Source organism: Calonectris borealis, unplaced genomic scaffold (assembly GCF_964195595.1).
Source record: "Calonectris borealis unplaced genomic scaffold, bCalBor7.hap1.2 HAP1_SCAFFOLD_246, whole genome shotgun sequence".
NCBI lineage: Eukaryota > Metazoa > Chordata > Aves > Procellariiformes > Procellariidae > Calonectris > Calonectris borealis.
In genome coordinates, this window is record NW_027441630.1 from 38,432 (window position 1) to 46,680 (window position 8,249).

The 8,249-nt window shown below is 49.8% G+C and overlaps 1 long non-coding RNA gene across 1 annotated transcript; it reads right to left on the bottom strand.

Annotated features, from left to right (window-relative positions):
• Nucleotides 1-2,532: 2,532 nt before the first annotated feature.
• On the bottom strand, nucleotides 2,533-5,201 carry LOC142077418 (uncharacterized). The gene is made up of 3 exons (XR_012671799.1): nucleotides 4,864-5,201; nucleotides 4,309-4,482; nucleotides 2,533-3,382 (listed from the first exon to the last, which is right to left on the bottom strand). It is a non-coding gene; the product is annotated as an uncharacterized LOC142077418 (long non-coding RNA).
• Between the last annotated feature and the right edge of the window lie 3,048 nt (nucleotides 5,202-8,249).

Sequence of the window (8,249 nt, forward strand, 5' to 3'; positions counted from 1 at the left end):
CGACTGAAGCGTGCAGCAGCCTGTCGTCATCCCAGCCCCTCGCCCTCGAGCAAGCGGCTGCCTGTAGCAGCGGCAGAACCGCTGCTGCGCAGAGGGGAAAGGAACGGCTTGGCGTCAAGCTCTGCGGGCTGCCTGTGGCCCCTGCGGAGCCGACGACCTCGGCAGCCCATACAAAGGGCGAAGCTAGCAGCCTGAGAAGGAGTCACAGGGTGCTGCAGCTCCTGCCACAACCCTCCTTCCCAGCCTGCTGCTGGAGCACAAGGCACTTGAAAGCAGCAGGAAAGAACAAGGAGGGCAAGATGGCAGGAATAACACGGAGAGCCTAAAGCGTTTAGCCAGCAGGGCTTGCAACTCACCTTGTGCCGTGGTTGAATCCCAGCTGGCAACTCAGCACCACACAACCGCTCACTCGCTCCCCCCTCAGTGGGAGGGGGGAGAGAATTGGAAGGGCAAAAGTGAAAAAACTCCACTTGTAAGGAAAAGGGAGGAAAAAAACCCCAAACAACAGAGAGAAAAACCCCAGACAGACAAGCGGTACAAATGAAAACAACGGCTCACCGCCAACCGCCCGATGCCCAGCCGGCCGCAGCCCAGCAGCGGCCCCCCCGCCAACCGCCCCCCGAGTTTTATTTCCTGACGTCACAGGGCCTGGAACATCCCCTGGGTCCGCCGGGGTCAGCTCTCCCAGCGGTGCCCCCTCCCAGGCCCTCGCGCACCCCCAGCCCGCTCGCCGGCAGGGCGGGGCGAGGAGCAGCACAGCCCCCGGCGCGGTGCAAGCGCTGCGCAGCGGGAACTCACGCAGCCCCGCGTCACCGACGCCGTTTGCAGCACAAACCCAAAACGCAGGAGGAGGGAGAGCGGGGTGGGAGTGGGGGGCGGGGGAGCGGGAGGGGGGTGCCAGAGTTTGGGCGGGGGGCAACGGGCAGGTTGGCGGGGCAGGCAGCACCCCAGGGGTCCGGGGCAGAGGGGTTACGGGGAGGCAGTGCGGAACACGGGGGGTGGGAGGAGGGAGAGGAGAGAGGAGGGCAGTGCGGGCACGAGGTAGGAGGGCAGGGGATACGGGGGGCGCGTCGCGGGGAAAACCTCGCACGGGAAAGGCGGGGCGGACACCGGGAGGGGCGGGGGGGGACATGCGTGGGGGTGACCTACGCCAGGGGGTCCACCCGGGACCACCCACAGCAGAAAACTCGCCTGGGATGACCCGCAACAGATAATCCGTTCCCGATGACTGACCCTCGCTGGATAACCACGAGCGATGCCCCTCAAGTGGCTGGTGTTTCACCCCAAATCTTCCCCAAATCGGGGGGTTTTTTGCTTTTCCATAATATCAAAATTGGGGTTTTTTCCTTTTCCAAAACATTCCACCATTTGGAGGTTTTTCAACGCCTTTTCACAACAAAAATTGGTGGTTTTTGCTTTTTCGTTTTGTGCGTGAAAATGGGGTTTTTTTTGCTTTCCGGCTGCCCAAATCCAGGCGGATTTGGCTTTCCCGGGAGCTCCAAGTTGGGTATTTTTCCCCCAAAATTGCGGGCTTTTTTTTCCCCACCCCTTGCAGGCCCCGAATTAGGGGTTTTGTGGTATTTTTAGGCCATGGCGGCAGGTCCCGCTCTGCGTGCGCAGCCCTGCAGGGGAAAGTCCCTGTTGGGGGAACTGGCCCCCAATCAGGATGGGAACAGGCGGAAAAGGAGAACAGGGAAGAGGCAGCTTTTGAAAGCGCTTTTGTATCTTCAATAGAGAGGTGTTTCGGGGCGGGGGGTGTGTGTGTGTGTGTGTGTGTGTGTGTGTGTGTGTCGAATTTTAAAATCCTTTCTGTAAACAGGGTTTCTTTGCATTTTAAAAACCTTATTATCAGAGACATTTACACTTAATGTATTTACACATATCTCTCTATATATATTTAGTGAATATATTTATGTTTCACTTATACCCCCCTATTTCCCACTTCTTATATATAATACCTGCTCAGACTATGGATCTGTTGACTTACATATTTTGAACACTTAAATGTCTTTATAGACTTCTCTATTTACACTTACATATATTTACACCTATATCTTTATAGACTTAGGTTTTAGACTTAGATGTCTATTTACACTTGTACATAATCTCTTAGATTACATATAATGTCTATGTAGACTCTCTATGTAACACGTAGTAAGTGTAGATAGCGGTATCTATTCAGACCTTTTTCTATTTTAAATTCCTTCATGTATAAAATGTATCATCCTTTTTGCATTTGGAAGTTCTTTATTTTTTGATTTATAGAGATGTGAGTTATTTTTGTATCTTAAAACCCTATATACATCTTTCGAATTTTTTTATACTCTAAAATCCTTTATATAATAGGGCAGATATAGGTCCTTATTTTGAAATCCTTTTGTACGTATAAATTAATATTATTTTTCAATATATGTAACAAGGAGAGATTTTTTTCTATTTCGAGGCCTCACAGATATATTTACAGTTTTTAAAAATTTTTGAAACCCCCCCCATGAATTTTCAGGCAATTTGGGCTGTGACCCCCTTTGGGGGGGGGGGAGGGGGGGACACGGACCCCCATGACCCCCCATTCCCCACTCACCTGCTCCTCCACGGCATCATCACCCCCGTGGTGATGCTGGGGTGCCCCAAATGACATCATCACCCCTCCAGGCCCCCCAACCCCCCCTTTTTATTCACCCCCCCAAAAAGACACAAAACGAGGGAAACGGCCCCAACCGGCAGCTCGTTACTTTAATAATGCCGTTTACGTATGTACGCACGCACCCCCGCCAAAAAGGGGGGCTCTGCTAGAAAGATAAAGGAGGGGCGGCCCCCCCAAACGCTTGCAGCCCCCCCCAGCCCCCATCCCGCAGGCTGCCAGCCGGCCCCTCACCCTCAGCACGCCCAACGACCGGCAGGCAAACCTGGGCCGGGGGTCTCTCCTGAGCACCACGGGACGCTTACAGCGCGGCATCTGAAAAACAAAAATCCCAACGGATATTTCAGCACGTTAAAAAAACAGCACCGAAGGCAGCAGAGGAATTCGGTCAGGGCAAGGGAGAGGGTAGCAGTCGAGCTAAAGGAGGGTGCCAGGCAAACGGGTCAGCTCGAAATACAACGCCGCCTTTAAAAGCTCGAGCGATTCGAACGCTTAAAATCAGCGTGAAGACTAATTGACACGATTCTGAACACGTTCTTCGCAGAGAAGTAAACGCTCTCGCTGGTGTCGGAAAACGCCTCGTCCCTTCCTTACAGCACCGCTGCCGGGAGATAACCCCGTGAGGCTGCAGGACAAGGGCGCGCCGTAATCAGCAACTACGCTCACGGATCCACCGCCGCAGCTCCAGCCCTTGCGCTGCTGCTGCTGCTGCTGCGCATCTCGCTCGCTTGGCCGATAAAGCTGAAAGTGAAGCGTAAAACTTTGAAGAGTAAAATGAAAAAGAAAGAACAAATCTCAGCAATTCATTTTATGCTAAAAAGGCGTGCGCACGCTTACATACGTACAATGAGAACACTCGTACTATAAAAATATTTGATTTTCCTTTTGCGTTCATTGAAATTGCGTAGCTGTGAATTCATACCGTTAAATTATCTACCTCCAAGCTACACAGCTATCGTTTGACCAGGGGTTTTGCGTGTGTGACATGACTAGGAGGGACGCCTGGCCAGCTGCGCCGAGACCGATGCTACCGAACTGCCGGGGAAACGCGCCGTCGAAAGCGAGACAGAAATAAAGTGCTTCAGAGCACTCTGCCAAAAGATCGGGAAAAAAGCCCCTAACGTTCAGTTGCCTCTCTTTTTAAACGTTTAGAGCAACTACCCAACTGCTTAAGCACACCTAATAAATTATACACTACAGCTATTTGGCAGCTGCAGTTTAAACAATGCAAGTCAGTTTGGAAATTAGACAATTTTAACTTTCTTTTTAAAATTTCATTTATGATAGAAAAATCAGTGAGATAAGAGATCTCCCATACGGTTTTACTTTTTTTTGGGGGGGGGGGGGGGTGGGGGGGGAGGGAGGGGCAGGCGGTGGGGAATATCAAATCCCCGGTGCTGCAATACATCAGGCTACCAAAAAGGACTGGCAGGTTTGCTAACGCTGTTGGCTGTACCCAAGCGTGCGGAGGAACGCGTCTTTACGATCTCTCGACTGTTACACCCGAGAACCAAAGATCAGCCGTACATCGACTATTGGAAGATGTGCTGCGCTTGGGTCCTTGCAAGGAAATCGATTTAACTCCTTTTTTTTTTCCAGAGAGAGTGAAAAGTCAAAATTACGCGCTGCAGGTTAGGAAAAAGGACATTAGAGAATCAGTAACTCACCGAAAACACATCAGGACTCTCTGTCGCTAGTTACGAGGCTGCTACCGCTTCTCGGGAAAGCCTGGAAAACACACCGAAGCGACGCCGATTTGTCCCGTGTTGTCCACGCCTCTTCTTTGACCTTGATTGCTTTTAGCACAGATGCCAGTATCTCAGTAAGGTTTTCGAGTGCTCCTGTAAGGTATTTTAAACACTGACTGACTGAAAAAGCATAAAGCTTTTATCGTGAAAACAAAGCCTGTTTCTCCCGAACGTCCGAACTCTTACAAACGGTTCCTTTCCTCTTCTAGTCCAACATTATTTTCACAGCACCCTTTAATAGCAAGCGCACAGAAACAGAAGACTCTGCTTTCAGGAAGAGAAAATAGACGAAGGAAAGCAAGCCTTGAATAGGCGTACCACGCTCCAGAACAGACCTTTATTTTTAGTATTTGTGTTAAAATATTTCATGTTAAAAAATCAGATAGAAGGAGAGCTGCCACATTCTTCGTGTTGACTGTAAAGTCCACGCTACAAGCACCTTAGGAAAAATGCAGACACATATCACAGGCATACCTTGTACTTGCAGACCACTATGGATCCTTTCCATCCGTCTCGTACTTTCACGGCAGTTGACATTCTGCTGAGAGGAAAGGCAAAAAAAAAACCAAAAAAAAACGTTTAGCACAAAGCTTCCTTTTCTGTGAAGACTACAACTGAGTGGAGGAGAAAGTATTTTGCATCATCTTTGGTGCAGTTGTTGAGACAGGCCACTAGAGCTTATGCATGTTTTAGACAACCGTGCCTTTTCTTTTGGCTCATCGGCAGCTTTAGTTTCGCTAGAACTCACTTGCCTAGAGACGCGCAGGTGACAGGCACAGACACCTACGTACGTTTTCTCAAGCCTAAGTAGAGCCGCGATTTCCTCACCCGATACGTCCCAAGTTGAGTATTTTTGTTAAAGAGTACGGCAACCCGTCTGTCCTCGCGAACTCGCTGCAAAAGAGGAATCCTTTTTTCCAGGCCGTTTCTCCAAACGGTCGAGATCTTTGAAAACTGCAGTTGTGCCACCAAACCTGCTCAGGGTCCCTCCCAACCTTCGACCATCGTTAGATTTAACAGGCACACGCTCTATTCCGTCTTCCAACAGCAAAAATACATAACGCCCCCAGACCCCTAGCGCAACCCTACGGACGTCCACACACACCTCGCTGTTTTGATGAGGAGCCACTGAGCACCCCTGCGAGCACAGCGGGATCATGCGCAAGACCAGTGTCCTGGTTTCGGCTGGGATAGAGTTAATTCTCTTCCCGGTAACTGGTATAGCGCTGTGTTTTAGATTTAGGACGAGAAAAACATGGATAACACGCTGATGTTTTAGTTGTGGCTAAGTAGCGCTTACGCTAGTCGGGGACTTTTCAGCTTCTCATGCCCTGCCAGCGAGAAGCTGGGAGGGACCTTAGCCAGGACAGATGACCCAAACCGGCCAAAGGGACAGTCCGTACCATATGACGTCACGCTCAGTACATAAGCTGGGGGAGTTGGCCGGGCGGCGGCGACTGCCGCTCGGGGACCGGCTGGGCATCAGTCGGCGGGCGGTGAGCAATCGCATTGTGCGTCGCTTATTTTGTATATTCTTTTATCGTTACGATTGTTTCCCCTTCCTGTTCTGTCCCATTAAACTGTCTTTACCTCACCCCACGAACTTCACTTTTTTTTCCGATTCTCTCCCCCACCCCACTTTGGGGGCAGGGGGAGCAAGCGAGCAGCTGCGTGGTGTTTAGCTGCCTGCCGGGTTAAACCACAACAACCAGCTTCACCTACGCCGATTTCAGCGAATGCAGCTTCTGAAGCTTTAAACTGAAAACCGTATCTTGACACTTTGCCGCGGCAGAAACGATCCGTAACTAGAACTCTACAAAAACGCAGTAACGCACATTGCAAACCCACAGCAGCGACAGCTTCAGAAATATTTCTACCGGGAACAAGGGAGAAAAACAATACAGTTTCATCTCACGCACAGGAAAGCAGCAGGCAGAGAAAAGGGTCGGCATTCGTAGCCCTTGCAGAACGCAGGCATTCTCCTTCCATTCCTAAACCCGCCTCTTAGGTCGAAATATCACAACACTACTACGGCAATATCGAGAGCAGGGAACAGCAGCCCTGCCGCTGGATGTGCTACTGACTGATGCTATTTACGTAGCAGGACACCTAGACAGAGCGGCACGTTTTTCCACACACAACCCTGAACTTCCTGAAAATTTAAGTTTACCAAAACGAGCCATTTGGAACACATTGCCAAACAATGTCTGGCAATAAAACTTTGATGTGTTTGACACACACAAATTTGGGGTAACTCGCTACTTGCTTCCTGCTGTTGTTGTTCTTCCTTCAGAAATTCTACTTGTAGCCAAGTTATTCGCTACCGGTTCAAGCATTTACCTTCCAGGTATTACCAGCACATCTACACAGGCGAGGAACTAAATCGCTCTTCTAAAACTACCCGAGTGAAAATTACAGCCACGAAAGAGGAGTGACAGGGAAGAAAAGGAGAGGTCAGGCAGCAAGAGAGCTCTGCAGGCTGCCACCAGTCAACATCGCACTCTTTTAAAAAAAAAAAAAAACACAAACCAAAAAATAACACAAACACAAAAAGCCCACAAAAACCAACAACAAAACAAAACCTTGACGTTGTACCTTTTTTTTCTTTTGGAGCTCGTCCCTGTCTCAGCAAATTGTCTCATCAGAGCATGAAATGCAGGTGATCCGTATCCCGATGACATCTGCACGCGATGAACACGTGTTCAGAAATAGTCCAGATCTGTAAGACCGGTGTCATTTGTGTGGTTTTAATAATCGTAACTCCGTTTTATTGACCGATGCATTTGCGAGGAAACTAAGTAACTTTTAAACGTAGCCTCTCCTTGGGGAGAAAAATGCGTTAGGGAGTGAAAAAAATGATGATTCAGAGCTCCCAACCATGACGGAGCAGCGGGGAAATTAACGAAAGTGAAGGCCAACAGCAGCAACACGAAGCGACATTTGGCTTTAATTCTGATCACGTACTTAAGCGGCTCGCCAAGTCTATGCCTCGAGCCTATGAATGACTAGCCCTTTTTCGGAAGGACCAACTTTTTTCCTTAAAAGTCCTAGACTGAAGACTCCACTGAACAGAACGTGGATTGAGCCACAGGACAACGTGCCGTCAACACTCTCAGGAAAAAAAAAATATCAAGTAAAAATCAAGTTTAAATATCAGTTTCCATCGTGTCTCATTCATTCCGTTTCTAGTGATACCTGGGTGCTCCAAAATTCACTCTCCTGACACCACGTAGTACTACAAATTGAGTTATGCCTATAAAAATAAAAGGCTATTTCCAACCTGCCCATAAAATCAGTATGAACAAACAGAAGAGAAACACTTGAACTTAAAGAAGGACACAGGCAGCTCTTAATTTTTCACAGATGAAAGCTCATTCTTTTCCCTGAAAGGAAAACACTCGTAACTACCCAGGGTTAGTTACGCTAACGAGGGTACGTAGGCACGCTCTGTTCACGGCAATTGTTCATCAGCTTTTCTGCACCAGCAGCAAATTTGCCTTTTCCCTGGGTTTGACGGGGAGCACCTGCAGCGACCTTGGACACGCCAATGTTTCTCCCAGCTCCCCCGGCCCCACATGTCCCATCACCTGAGCAGCAAGCGGCGTCAACCACGCAGGATTTTCTTCACGTGACGCAGAAAGTGACGCTGGGAAAAGAGGAGGCACAAAATGAACCTGTTTGTCACACCCAGCCAACGGCGAAAACCCAGGGAAGGATTCTGCCGTGCGGGGCCGGGCTGTGCACCCCGGGAGCTCCAGCCGGCCGGTTTCGCTCCCCTTTGCCGGGTACCGGGGAGACACCGCCGCCTCGTGCTGCCGCCTGCCCCCCGGGGGACCTCGCTTCAGCCCTCGGGAACGGGA